At 34.4% G+C, this 14,031-nt stretch overlaps 1 long non-coding RNA gene and 1 pseudogene across 2 annotated transcripts; one reads left to right on the top strand and one right to left on the bottom strand.

Annotated features, from left to right (window-relative positions):
* Positions 1 to 884: 884 nt before the first annotated feature.
* On the bottom strand, positions 885 to 10,228 carry LOC147381204 (protein STRUBBELIG-RECEPTOR FAMILY 6-like; annotated as a pseudogene). Its single transcript, XR_015174715.1, has 12 exons — positions 8,739 to 10,228; positions 8,184 to 8,306; positions 7,963 to 8,017; positions 5,931 to 5,996; positions 5,760 to 5,814; positions 5,360 to 5,668; positions 4,918 to 5,201; positions 4,381 to 4,652; positions 3,687 to 3,822; positions 2,701 to 2,837; positions 2,429 to 2,585; positions 885 to 2,288 (listed from the first exon to the last, which is right to left on the bottom strand). The product of XR_015174715.1 is annotated as a protein STRUBBELIG-RECEPTOR FAMILY 6-like (transcript).
* A 23-nt stretch (positions 10,229 to 10,251) lies between these two features.
* Positions 10,252 to 13,331, top strand: LOC147381203 (uncharacterized). Its single transcript, XR_015174721.1, has 2 exons — positions 10,252 to 10,620; positions 13,080 to 13,331. It is a non-coding gene; the product is annotated as an uncharacterized LOC147381203 (long non-coding RNA).
* The last annotated feature ends 700 nt before the right edge of the window (positions 13,332 to 14,031 follow it).

Genomic DNA, 14,031 nt, shown 5'->3' with positions numbered 1-14,031 from the left:
AATGAACTCCATAAAGCAACAGAGGGATTTTCTTCATCAAACTTAAGTGGAATTGGAAATTTTGGCTCTGTGTATAAAGGAGTTCTTCATCCAGATGAAAAAATTATTGCAGTGAAGGTATTCAACCCTAATGTACGAGGAGGTTCGAGGGGTTTTATGAACGAGTGTAAAGCTTTAAGAAAAGTCCGACATCGAAATTTACTCTAGATCATAACTGCATGCTCAAGTGTCGACTTTAGCAATAATGATTTCAAAGCTCTCATTTTTGAGTTCATGAGTAATGGGAATCTTGAAGATTTGTTGCACCCAAGTGAAAGCAGGAGGCATTCAAACTTTCATCAGAGACTAAGCATAACGATTGACATTGCTTGCGCATTGGATTATCTTCATAATCATGGTCAAACACCAATTATTCATTGTGATCTAAAGCCAAGCAATATTCTTCTTGATGATGACATGACAGCCCACGTGGCTGGCTTTGGTTTGGTAAAGATTCTTTCTCAGAGCAGCGAAATTGAAACCAATCCAGTACTTATACAAGGTTCTGTTGGGTATATTCCTCCAAGTATTTTTCAATCTTTTTAAGTTCATCTGGAAATTTTAATTGGTCCAATAACATGTTAATTTTTTAAAAATTTGATTAAACAATAGATGAATTGCAGAGTATGGAATGGGTGTTGAGATCTCTAAGCAAGGAGATGTATACAGCTATGGAATACTTGTGTTGGAGATGTTCACAGGAAAGAGGCCGACAGATGAAATTTTTAGGGATGGTCAAAGCCTTCATGAGTTTTCAAAAATGGCATTGACTGGGTGAGTGATGGAAGTAGTGGATCCACGTTTACTTTCAGAAGATCATAATGAAGTTACCAATGATTTTGAAAGTCATCGAAGATACAACAGATAAAATGCAAGAATGCTTGATTTCCATATTCAAAATTGGAGTTCTATGTTCTACAGAGTTATCGGGTGATCGAATGGAAATCAAAGATGTTCTCACAGAGTTGCATATGATTAAGAAAATGTTTCATGATGGCATAATCCACTCATAGATTTAGGTTCAATTTTTCTTATTTTTTTATTTTATTTATTATTATTTTGTACTTCTTTAGAACTATTTAAGAATGTCATTGTACATTGTTGTATGTAGTACTTCCTATTGCATTTCTTTACTTACTGAAATAGAAATTAATCAGATCAAGACATTTTACTTTTTCAACCAAATCTTGATCTTCCTTCATGGATACACTACAACAAATATGGCAATTAGCAAATGTTTATAACCGTTCCTAAAGCTAGTATGAAACGGTTGACAGACCGTCTCTAATCGAGGCGTTGTTAATGAATTTAAATGGCTTCCAGATGTTCTAGATCTCAGGATTTGGAAGGATTAGAAACCATTCCAAATATGCATTTATATAACCAAAAAAATATATCTTAGACATCGATTTAAAATTTGATGTCCTAAATCTGAACCTTTTGGCATCGGTTACAAACCGATATCTAAAGTGGTCATAAACCAATATCTAAACTTTAAAAAAAAAAATTTAATCTTGAATTTTTTTTATTTTTTTTTTGTACGCACCTATTGCCTGCGGTCAAAATAGACCCAAGTAGAGAACATCGAGGATCTCTATCACATTCATTTATACACAAAAAAGAGTTATAATGAGTCATAAATGGAATCACCACCGTGTTCACCACCACCCCCCCAAAACAAGAAACCTACCCATCACTTCTTCCCTACATTACCATATATACATTACAAGTTCCAAGCACTCGTAAAGCTCTGTTTTGAGAGTTTAGTAGTAGTCCACAAGAGTCTTCCTTGTGAAAAGTTTTCAAAACGACCAGAGATTAGGGGATAAAGCAAATGTTTATAAATAATTAATAATTCCTCTCTAAACTTTCATAAAATTTGATTATAAAAGTATTTTTTTTTTCTTTCTAAATCCTGAATCTAAAAGTAAATTTTATTCTCCTGTTATGCCAACAGAGGTATCAAAGATCTGTAAAAACTGCCACCACAGAAGAATTTAAAAAAATATATATAAATTAATTAGAAATGAAATTGAAACACAGAATCATCAAATGTTGAGGATTAGAGAAGAGAGAAGAAGAGTTGCCTCGGTTCGAGCAACAGCTAAGACTTGTCTTTACATATCCTCATTTAGATCTAGAGGTTTAAGAGCAGCTGAAATGCCATTAACACTTACTCTTCTTCTACGTCTTCTTATTAGCTCTGGTATGAACATGAAACGAATTAATGCTACTGCTCATCACAATAACTGATAAGGCAAAGAGTTTAAAAGCTCAAATTAATGTTTTAATAAAAACTTGTATAAATTTGATATATTTAAATCATTAGGAAACAGATACTTCATTGAAGATTGTAAAAACTAAAGACATGTAACTGCCAAAATATTACCTGGACGGACAGGGCTACCACGTCAGCAAACCATGAGAGGGATTTAGCAGGGTAGAGCCCTTTGAGTGCTGGATCAACCATCTTAGCCAAAGCATCAATGTCATGGAGCTGAGGCGTCACCCATCGAACCAAAGATTGCTCCAATCTCGGCCTTGAGCTATCAGGTGCATATCCCCATAGTAATTAGGAAGTAAGAAAGAATGATATCAGAATATCATTTCATCTCCAAAAATTTGCAGTGAAATCATCTCTTGTATAATAGATAGCTTTACCTGTCAAATGGTTTCCGACCAATGAGAAGCTCCAGCATGACAACTCCAAAGCTGTAAATGTCACTCTTTAAGGTATATTGGCCAGACATGCCGACGTCAGGTGCACTATATCTAGAACTTGAGTTATGATCCGATGCCTGTAGAAGTTCAGGGAAATTTTTATTGAAGATAAATTTTACTAACTACACTCTTTAAACCAATCACTTATCCATATTGTCCATTTTCTTTATTTAAAAGAGTATTTGGGCATGAATGGCCACGTCTGACGACTTCAAATATACCGTTCCTAACATGTAGCATAAATACAAAGAACACTACTAATTGAAAGATTTAATCCTCCAGTATCCATTCCATCAGAAAATTGGACTAAAAATTCAATTCAGAAGAAAGGTCCATACACACATCAATTCAAATTTGAAAACCTGTTTGTTATTGTTAGATAGATATAGATTCAAGTGGTAGACTTGCTTAACCCAAACGAGCCTCAAGCAACAAGGATCCAATACCCATACCAACAACATAGATATACAAACGGATATGAAGGGTTCAGGAAACTTGGGATTAGACAGTTTGCTCAAAGTAGGAAAAATTGGGTGAATTGCTCTACAAACAAATGTATGACAAAAAAATGTAATAAATAAGGTTATAGTGAAATAGGACAGTCGAGTTACAAGAAGACTCCATGCACATACATCAAATGTACTGCATAAGTGGGGTGGATTATATCTTCCTATCCTAACATCCTGAAGTTATTATTCCTTGAATACAGGAATATGAAAAGTTTAACATAGTGACTACAGTAACAACTTGCATGAAGAATATATTAGAACAAAAAAATTTGGGTGCAGTAAAGATTGACAAAAGAGGGTATAATGAGTAATACCTAACCAGTAACGTACTTCCAGCATATTTCATTTCTTGGTCATACATACGGATATATTTCGGTCATGCACTAGAAATGAAACTTTGGAAGCATGAGTTTTTACTTGATGTTCTGCATTTGGAACAAAGCTTGCCAACCCACAATCTGAAAGGTGAGGATTGAGCTCCATGTCCAGCAAAATGTTGGCTGTTTTGAAATTCTTGTGAACAACAGATGGTGAGCAAACTTCATGTAAATACCTGAATAGATTCCCTTTTGTAAGTACCAAGCAATTGATGAGTATCATTGGCAAAATCAGAACTATTACTTTGTAAGGATAAAAAAAACAATGTTTAGAAACCAATAAATCAACTGAGAACTTGGCCAATCCAAATCGTGTGGTGAAGCTAAGTTTGCCAGTCCAAAGTCGAAGCTTAATTGGAGACAAACTCATATGGTACTTCTTCTAGTTGGGAAATTGTGGGGCTTTGGGCCCTTGTGTGCATGGATATGTCTCTAACTTGGGCTTTCTCAAAAATGCATTGTCAAAAACCAGGTATCTTCTTTTCTGATCAGAGAAAGAGCGACAGAAAAACCATTTTGGCCAACAATTTTTATTCCCTTGTTCACAATGACCCACTTACCATATGTTTAAAGCATACTCATATTACAAAGGCAGAAATAAGAACACCTCATCTTTAGTAGAAGTTGGTCTAATATTTAACCAAATAAGAAAATCATGCAAAAGTTTTCTTGATCAAATTCTTCTAGGAAACAAAGAAGCAACTCCTTCGGTCATTTACCCAATATTAACTTACTCTAATGCATGTGCTGTTCCCAGAGCTATCTTGACACGGGTGTTCCATGTCAATGGGTTGCTGTATTCATCTGAGAGGTGCAAGAAGTCATGAAGTCAACCATTCCTATGGAACTCATAAACTAGCAGGTGCTGCCCATGCTCTGAACAATATCCCACAAGTTCAGCCACATTCGGGTGATGTAACTGGGAGATGCTCGAAAGAACTTCCATGAAATCTTCTGATGATTGGTTGGGTAGTGCAGATGAATCTATTTTCTTAACAGCAAGAACCTCGAATGCCAATCAAATTACTCACCAAATGAATATAAGAATCTCATAAAACACGTTCTTTTAGGAATGCCAAAAGAACACTCTTAAAAAAAAAGGCTCCACTTTTCCACAACAAACACTAGGGAAAAAAATAGTGCAATCTTCCTTCTTACCTTCTCATTAATAATTGTTATAATGACATGAAAGTATCGTCCTACGAAGGAGAAGATTCACAGAGTTTAAACTAAACCAAACAGGACCTGATGCATGTAGGAGAAATGTATACCTTTCCATCATGAAATTGACCCTGATAAACACATCCGATAGACCCCTCCCCAATGAGGTTTTCTACGCTGAAGCTGTCTGTAGCCATCTGCAGGTCAGCAACCGAATACGCTGTAGCGTTAATGGGTACTACATTGACTTTCTTGACAACAACAGGCTTGTTTGAAAAATCATCTTCATCGAATGATTTGTGCCGATCACTAGGTGGAGGTCTAAGGTTCATTGATGCTGAAGTTTCAAATTTTTTTGTGTTAATTGCTGAGGAGGTTTGAATAGGCTTCATTTCTGCAATAGTTATAATAGTCATCATCAGCTTAGTGACTGCTCATGGGATGACACGAATGTGTGTTAAGAACATCCTCCTATAATATGAAGAATCTTTGTAATCAACAATCAATGGTAAGCATTAGTGTGCATGGAAACTCAGAAGGAATGTGGAATACCTTTAACATCATTTGAAGCGAGAGGGGTGAATGGCCGATCATTGGCAAGATTTTCAACATCTGATGTGGGTGTTTTAGATCTCCTCTTGAACATAAAGAATGTTACCACTGCTCCAACAAGCAAAATTGATATTACTATCCCTGCTATGCCACCACTTCCAATGCCTGATTTTTTTTCCACCTCCTTTATCCTCAAAAGGGCTGTTATTGCTGCCTGGATTGTGATTTTGTTTAGCTCGTCCACCAGGTGGAGGTGTGTATGGTGGAGGAGGTGGTGCAGACCCTGAGGTCCACGAGTTACCACCCGTCCTGTAAATTGAAATTCCTAACTCTCAGATCTAAATAAAAAAGAATGTCCTGTCACATAAATAAACTGCTCATGGTTTTTAGAAATGCTTACTGACGATTCTCTATGTTCTTCAAGTGGTTGGGAATCCAGCCACTAAAATGATTATCTGCAACATTCCTGAGAAATATCACAAATTTGAAGTTTATGTGGATTTAAAAGAAGGTCTCTCCATCAGAGAGAGAAAAAAAGAAGTTTCCAATTAAATTGATATGGATCACTCACAGATTTTCAAGGGGAAGATTTGCAAGGACATCAATGGAACCTGTAAACTGGTTGCTCTGCAATGACCTGCAGGATAACAAGTAAGATAACCAATGGAGGGAGGACCAATATTAAATATCAATAAAACATCAGGTTATCTCTTATTTTGCGTACAAGCTGGTCACACTTGTATGGGAGCTGAGGCTCTTAGGAAGATCACCCGTTAGACCATTGAAAGAGAGATCCCTGAAGCATATAGAAGAGTATTATCGTTTGATAGCACAAAAGCCAGAGAAGAAGCACAAACAGTATGAAAGAGGTTATAACCAAACCCAACAATTTTAACTCGTCACCATCAGACCCTCCCAAACATTTGGAATTGAATGAATCTTGTCCCCCCCTCTCCTTGGATTCTGTCTCAAGCTATGTCTTATGTTAATCAAGTGCATTCATATTTTCTCTCACCACCTCAATCCATATTCATTTTGGTCCCCTTCTCTCTCTTTTAGGATGTCCAACTTGCATGCTCCTTCCAACTGGGGTTGTTATTGATCTTCTTTTCACATAACCTAACCATTTCAATTGACTTTGTCTTAGTTTATCACATACTGAGATTATTCCAACACTTCTGTTTTTACAAGTATAAATTATAATTTGCAAAGTGCCTAATTATTCTTTTTAAATTTATCACCCATTGAGATCATTCCTACACATTAATGAAAGCGTTCTTTTTAAATATTCTTTGTTCATCTTTTTTGCTCCTCCATCTTAGCCTTCTCATATCTCCTACCCTGACTATATGAACATGCTTTTTAATATCTCAACATTCAGCCCCATAGAGCATAATCGGTCTTCCCACCATCTTATAAAACTTACATTTTAATTGATTGGGATGTATCGATCACATAGCACTCCAGAAGCACATCCACTTTAAACAACTCTCAGTTATGGGCCAGATCCCCCTCAATCTCCATGTATCTATTCATGATCCTATTTATTCTAAAATCTAAATCCCTTGTAGTCTAAAGTAGCTCTCTAGAGTTCTAATTTTCGATTGACTCTCTCTAGCCTCATGAACTAACACTGTGATATATGAAAATAATGTATACCAAGGGTTCTATTCTTGAATATGAGCAGTTACTTCAACTATAACAAGAGCATGGCAATTGATAGGTCACCCTCAATCTTCCCACCTAAAAGTTACTTGAAACTTAAATGCTTCATAAACTAGTCTCCTTGATGCATGTGCGTATGATACATCTATATGTGAGGAACTAAATGATTGAATTTACAAGACATACTCACAGAGCATCTAACCTATAAACAAATGTTAGAATAAAAAATATAAGTACAGAGCAAAGGAATATCTATAGATGGAAGGGTTTAATGACTAGAGACAAAAGGATATGGGTAATATTGTCTGAAATTTGCAGATATAGCTAGATGAGGGAATAAGCATCATATTTATGTATTTATAACAATGTCTGATCATTAATTACTCAAAACCAATGTAAAGCAAGAAAAATCTGCAAACTTAATTGATAAGTTTAAAGTTGGTGTTCATTGACACCAGTTTGAAAAAACCCACTAAGTCACAAAATACTTATGCTAGGCCTGCCAAATTAAAGAAAAGAGGGAAAACGGCTTAAAATGGCTTTAAAAATCGTCCAATAGAATAAGACAGAGATTGGGACGTTTAAAAATGAATAAAATGGCTTTAAAAAGTAAAACGGTTTAATACCATTTGAAGGGAAGGAAATTTTTTTGATTTTTGTTTTATGTAAAAGCTAAAATATTTCTTTGGTAAAAGATACATTCTAGCTCATGGGGTATTATTTGAAGATTTTCATTTTAGATGGGAATCCATATTGATGTAAAGTATGTAGCTTGTTTGTGACCCCATGATTAGTCTGCAATTTTGCCTCTTTGGCGGTTCATCTCGACTTCTTTAACTATAAAAATAAAGAAAAAAAAAACTATGATTAAAAACAGATCAATAGTTCATAAGAGGAAAGAAATTGAATTGGAAGAAAGACTAAACTAATATTACCACCTGAATTCGTTATTCTAGAACATTCTATAATCCTTTGTATGGACAGTGTCCTGTGCTGTGATTTAACCAACAAATTTAGTTTCTCCAATAGAAAACAGAACAAACTACCAAAATCACACTAAAATATGAAACAAAACCTCAAGAAACTAAAGAACTACTCAAAAGTAAACAAAAACTGAAATAAAACATGAAAATAGAAGAAAACAAGCTTCAAAACTCACCAATCTTACCATTAATGCAGAAAAATCCTAGAACATAGTTCTGGAACTCGAAGTGGAGAACGGAATGCTAAAAAACCCCTTCAAAGCTTAAAACTCTTTTTCTCAACTAAAGCATTTAAAAACCTAAACAACGCATCAAAATGCTTAACAAAGTACTAAAAATAGAACAAAAAAACAATTTAAAATGTAAGACCTGCAACAATAACTTCATACTGCCTAAGATAGCTACAAAACTAAGAGCAAACTAAGAGAAAAATATCATCCAAACCAAAATATCTTAAACTAAGTAAATAATACATTTAAAAACCTAAACAACACATTAAAATGCACAACGAAGAACTCAAAAACAGAACAAAAAACACTATAAACAGTAAGAACAGTAACAGTAATTCAAACTGCCAAAAATAGCTTCAAAACTAAGATCAAACCAGAGAAACCAAACGTAGAAAGCTCCAACTACTTAAAAAATCAAGAGAGGAAGAATCTGAATTAAAATAAATATACCTGGCTTTAAACATTAAATTAAAATTTAGATCGAATAACAGAATTACATACCTTTCAATTTGAATAATCTGAGAATCACTCTTCAATCTCGAGAAGTAAATTCAGATGGTAATTTATGAAAACTATCAATCTCTCTTAGTTTCCTCCTATCTCAACCTCAATTTTGCAATTTTTCTAGGGTTTCTTCCTATATCTTCCATCTCCTTAGTCTCAAATGTTGTCAAAGAGAGATCGAAAGAGATGTTGTTTCAGATTTTGGGGAATTCTTCTCCCACTAATAGAGAGAGAAGTTTCAGATTTTGGGAGTTTTCGAGTTCTCCGACTGTGAGAGAGAGAGATATGAAGCCAACGAATTAAAGAGGGAAGAAACTGAGAGGTCGATCGAGGGAGTGATCGAGAGAGAGAGCGACTGAGAGAGAGAGCGACTGAGAGAGAGAGAGAGAGTTCGATCAAGGGAGCGACTATGAGAGAGAGAGAGATAAAGAGAGAGAGGTTCGTTCCAAACAGAGAGACGGAGATTGGGTTGTTTCAAAAACGAATAAAACGATTTTATACCGTTGTTAAATAAAAATGGCTTACTGCCATTTTAAACTTAAGTTCCTATTTTGCAATTTTTTTGTAGTGATAGTCTAGCACAATTTAGTTTATTGAAATCCAAACAAGGGGTTTCCATCTGGAAGGAACTTTAGTAATTTATTTTTCGCTGATCGAAATTCCCAATCTTTCTGCAACTTCCAACACTCTTTTTTATGGAAAATTTTTTCTTAAAAATCCAACTATTTTGTTTTTTCCACATATGCCAAACAGAGGAAGACACCAAAGGTTAAAAACAAAGGAGCAAGAGTTTCATGAGGTGTAGATTAAATCCCAATCTTATCCAACTCTTCCATTACAAATCCAACCCCGAGCACCTAAGCGATTTCCAAATCCAACTAGAATAAGAAGACTTAAAAAATAAGTATTCAACAGATTCACATTCTGACCGAGAGAGATAGTAACAAAAATCCAAATAAAACAACTCGAGGAGCGATTTCATCAAATTATCCAATCGTAAGTTTATTTTGCAAAGCTAACCAAGCATAACACATACACTTGTTATATCTAAATGTGTGCTAAATAAACATAGGCCAATGCAACGATGGAAAACCTGTCACGAGAGTTCTCCTAGACTGATTTAAATGAAAACATACATGAAGAAGTTCCAAATTGAACTCGAAGTCTAAAGCGAACTGTAGAATCTTTAGAATGAAGCTGCTCCATCGTCACAATACACATTTTTTTCTTTTTCAAAGGGATAAATATTTGAATGCAAAGCCTCAACTGCTGAAGAGTTTAAATTGCTTCCAAATTGAGACACCATTCTATGTCCAAACACTTCCACCAGCTATTTATCCAACAACCAAGGATCAGTCCAAAATTTAGTGGCTCTCCCATTGTCGATTAAATTTCTAGTTTTTTTTTCCCACTAAATGAACAAATGATGTATTAATAGAAGAATTACAAGGGCCTTGCCCTTAGTTTACAACTCTGACAATAGGAAGATCCAACCTATGACCATAGAAACATATGTTTTTTTACAATGATTGCCAAGCTATTAACATCATTAAACCCAAAGGACTCTGAAGATTAAAGAAAACAATTTAGAAGCACATTGCCAGTAAAATTCATCTCTCACCAAGCATGTTGCAGTTCTCAAGTAATTAGAGAAAGAATAGTTTTTATTCGATGAAGTTCCGTTTCCAAACGCCAAGGAATCGTTCCTCCACGTAAAGCATTTACCAATAGCATAGAATATGTCTGTCTCTCACACTCACACTCACACTCACACACACAGGTAGGAAGGAGAGAATTCGAAAGTAGAGAAGAAAATTAGGGATCTTGGGGAAGAAGATAAAGATGAAGTAGAAGTTCTACTAATGAAACTCCAAAATCTGTAATGTTTCTTTATTGTTTTTCAATGAAATTCTAAATTTAATTGTAATTTTCATTTAATTTCTTGTTTCTCTTTCAATTTCTTGTATCTTTAATTCTCTCTTCTATTCAATTTCTTTTTCTTCAATTTCACTTCATCAAGAACACCTTAAATCAGATCCAATATAGATCAGAGCCGATCACCTTGCCGTTTTGCAAGGTTGGATCTCAAATCCTCTTCCTTGCAATGTGAACGAGATCAACCAAGAACTCGTCACTGTTCCCCCAATTTATCCAAATTTGAAATTGATGAGCTATTAATGGGGGAAAAATACTGCTTTCATTGAAAGGATCTTGGTTGTCATCGGTTTTGTTTTTCGATTTCTTGTTCTTCTAGCATTCTTTTTAAATTCTAATTTTCTTTTTTGGATTTGTTCTTTTATAGATCTGTTTTCCTTTTTAGTGTTCTTGAATGTAATCTTCAAATTTTAATCTTTCTTCTCCAATTTTTTCTTTCCAATCTATTTACCTTCTAGCCTTCTTCTTAAACTTATTGCTGTTTTCCAGATCTGTAGTTTCTCTTCAATTTTCTTCATCTTTTTTGTTTTTATACTTCTTTGAGTAGCTTAATTTTGGCCTTAATTTGCATTCCTATTTTAGATCCATCTTTATTTATCTTTAAGATTTATTTTGGCTTCTACTAATTGATTTGTTTTGGTTTTTAGGATTTGTTTTTCTTTTTTATATTTTTCAATTTCGATTTGTTTTGTTTTATTTCAGATTTGTTTTGGTTTTCGATCTTGTGTGTTTTTCTCTTGGATTCTCCCAATTTTTTATATGTTTTCGTGATTGAATCCACCTGCAATCAGACCTCTTTATCTCTGAATCCAAACTTAGTGCCTTTCGAAACTGTCCATTCTCCACAAAACCACAAATCAAAGAATTCCAAGAAACCACATTTGGTTGAGAAATTACGACAAACACTTTGTGGGCTTCATCGATTAACTAGCATAACACATAAAAGCTTGGTTAAATCTCAGTTAACCTTCAAAGCTAAGGAGAAGGGTAGATTTCGAGGTCACCAAGAGCCTGATGAAGCTGAACTTTCATGGGTCCAGCACGCACATCTCCCAGAGAAATCGTTTTCCCAACTGAGAGCCTGATCAACCTTCAAAGCTATTATGACCATATTCTCCCCTTAGAGAATATTTACATTTCTGATAATGGTTTCCCACAATTTAGATGGCCAGGCCTATGAAGGTTGACATAGAGAAAGCTTCAGAAGAAATTATTTTAGTATAGAACTTTCAACTCCCTTTGCACCAAGTATCACCCTTGAGTCTATATGTTTTACCACAGATGAATCTGCTCAAGGAAATCAAATCTAAGTTCCGGCCCTTTTATTTTTACATTTGTTATAGATGCAAGAAGAGATCCCTTGGAATTAGAGAAAGAAATTGAAACTATAACTATGGAAGAATATATTAGAAAGTAAATGTTGAATGAAGGTTCCAGCAAGGCTTCCCTCACACTTTTAGGCAATTTTGCCTTTCAGAGAAAAAATAAAATTAATCCCTTACTGATAATATAACCAAGACAACACAAATGGAATATCTTCTAAGTTTTTAATGTCTATTAATTTTACGATGTGTATATCATTGCTAAATTTGCACTCACCTACTTTGATTTTTGGTCTGATTTATTCTAAAGCCCTTACGTTCTTAAGATATTCTAGTCTGTTAAACTAAGGCTATATTTGGTAATACTTCTGAAGACTGAAGTCTGGAGTCTGGAAACATCTATAGTTTGAAATTAGAAATCAAACTTCAGACGTTTCATTCAGCATCCCTCGATCAGTGGTTCAAAACTTCTGAAGTCTAAAATCTAAATCAAAACAAACAAAAATAAAACTTCTAAAGTATGAATTTTAAAAATGGACCACTTCCATTCCGACTTCAGAAGTGTTATCAAACACACACTAACTTTATGTTATCTGCACTAATGGACCCCCTCTTGAATGCGCAATTATTTCATCTATGATTAGAAAAAAATTGATGACTTGATTTTGGAGTGTTTTTGAGCTAGCAACAAAATCAGTGAAAAAGGGTAGTCTTTACAAAATAGAAACAAGTTTTAGCTCATATTCATTCTTGTTCATGCACATCTAACGTTTGATTTTTTGAATATATTTTTATAAATTGAGTTGTTTGCATTAGTGATGTTTCCTCTAAACAACTTTATTCTTCATCTAATCCAGATTATTATTTTTTCCCTGTAGTTCTTTATTATGTGCTCGAAATGTGATTGGATTAACAATAAGCATGTAGTTTTTGGGGTATTCTGGTCTAATTTTACTTCCATGCGAAGTAATATATATGAATTTTTTTTCCCCCTTAAAGCCATTTTCACCTTTTAGAATTTTCGATCCCAAATAGTTTGAATAAGGCATTGTGGATGATGACGTATGTTGATTTCTTGTAGAGTGCTTGGAGATGGTCTTTTGCTTGTCAGGAAGATTGAGAATGTGGCTATTGGACCTAACAATTGTCCTAAACTTGCATGTGTCATTGCTGAATGTGGTGAAATGTAAAATGCCGTTGTTATACTAATTTCAAAAAGTTTATGAATCTAATGTTGATATTCAGGTAATTTATATTGATGTATTTCTCCTTGTCATTATCTTTACTGAAAACCAATTATTCAGGAATTTAGTTACATGTTACTTCATTGAAAGTAATTTTTGCAAGCTCTTGAGGAATCGTAGAACTATCACCAACAATGAAAATATTTCTCTTAAAATCTGCCTCTCGGAAAAAACTCATGAGTGCAAGTAGTGAATGATGAAGCTAGCAACTAAATTTCCTTCTTTAGCTCCACAAATTTCAAAGAAGGATCAAACAACCCATTAATGTAATTGATTTTAGTTCAGGTAATCTGATGTTATTAGGATCTGAGATATTTCACTTCTCCTTGTGAACTTTATGGCTTCCTCTATACTAGTCCACGGTGTTAATTTTTTATTTTTTTTGGATTGATAAAGATGGGTTATTTCAAGAGTAAATTTCAGAGCAATTTAATGGTTTATTTTAGTAATTTTCAATACACATGTGTGTGATGCCATTGATTCATCAACTTAACATGTAAATTTTGAATGAGTAGGGATCCAGAACGGTGTCCCGTTCCTAACTATGGTTAGGTGGCACCTATTTTATGCCACGTGGACTTTTTGGGGACCCAATGATCGTATGGATATGTGGTCTATCCTTTGGTGTACTTACGTGCCAAAAATCATTGTATCCACCAGATCTAAGTTCTTAAAAAATAATTTAAATCCAATGATCATATATCATTCTTAAGACAATACTAATATGAATGGAGATACATCACCAATCAATCCGATCTTTTGTATGTATATCCATCAAGGGATGGGATG

The sequence above is a fragment of the Akebia trifoliata genome, unplaced genomic scaffold (genome assembly GCF_017979445.1).
Source record: "Akebia trifoliata isolate Shusen 1 unplaced genomic scaffold, ASM1797944v1 Contig00643, whole genome shotgun sequence".
In the NCBI taxonomy this organism is placed as follows: domain Eukaryota; kingdom Viridiplantae; phylum Streptophyta; class Magnoliopsida; order Ranunculales; family Lardizabalaceae; genus Akebia; species Akebia trifoliata.
Note: the sequence above shows the minus strand (reverse complement) of the source record. Positions and strands in the feature narration are given on the sequence as shown.